The sequence below is a fragment of the Stegastes partitus genome, unplaced genomic scaffold (assembly GCF_000690725.1).
Source record: "Stegastes partitus isolate 25-593 unplaced genomic scaffold, Stegastes_partitus-1.0.2 Scaffold3668, whole genome shotgun sequence".
Taxonomy (NCBI): domain Eukaryota; kingdom Metazoa; phylum Chordata; class Actinopteri; family Pomacentridae; genus Stegastes; species Stegastes partitus.
Window position 1 is genome coordinate 1 of NW_007581399.1, and position 1,009 is coordinate 1,009.

A 1,009-nucleotide genomic window follows, 5' to 3' on the forward strand; every position below is an offset into this window, starting at 1 on the left:
CAAAAACGACATACTATAGTATGACTTTTTTTATCAGTGGCTCGTAACTAGGCCACACTTGCTCCAATCTGCCCCAAACTCGACATGCCGGATCACAGTCCTGACCGGAGCACGTTTGCCCCACACCCCGCCGTGCGCGAAGGCCGACAAGCGTAGGGCGAGGACCCATCCATCGCCGCTTGCGGCTTTAATAATAGTATTATTATTCATTTGTAACTTATTTATCATCATCAAAGCCAAAAAACCCCAGCAGTCTGTCTGACAAGGCTGCAGGACTGACTGCACTGATTCAATCAACACAGACAGTTTTGACTATTTGTGTGAATACTTTTTCTTTAACGGAGTATAAATTCTTGTCAGGCTCTCAGTGATGGACTGTTTATGTCATAAACAGGTTAATAATTCAATAATGTTTCTTCTGGTTTTTTTCTTCACTTTCATTTTCAGTTCACTGAAGAACTCAGGGAACCTCTGGCTTGATGCATATCTGCATAAATGACAAACTGTATCGTCGTCACCGTACTTCAAAGGAGCCATGTTTCGCTCCTCTTTTGCATCAAAAACTGATTGTATCCGTTTAATTATACAAATCCAGTCGATAGTGTGGGAATGATATTTTCTTATTGTTGGTATTATAGTTAAGTCTTGATTTCGTTTTCAGATTTTTAGCGCTCACAGGTTTTTCCTAAACTGCCTGAGAGTCTCTTGATCAACAGTTGTGTGGTGTCATAAATACAATTGTGATAACTGATTGTTGAGTTTTTTTCTATCTTGTGATACAGTTTGCACAATGAAACATGACAATTTTGCTGGCAAATGACAAACCCCAATGTAACCGAGGGTTTATATTACTATCATTTTCTTCAAGCTTCTTCTTTGACTGCAACTCTTGTTCTGCTTTTTAGGTATACAATAAAGAAACTGTGTTGACCATTTTCTGCTCCTCTGGTGTCGTTGATCCAGTGACAAACACAAAAATTGTGCTCAAAAAAGGACGTGTTACAAAATA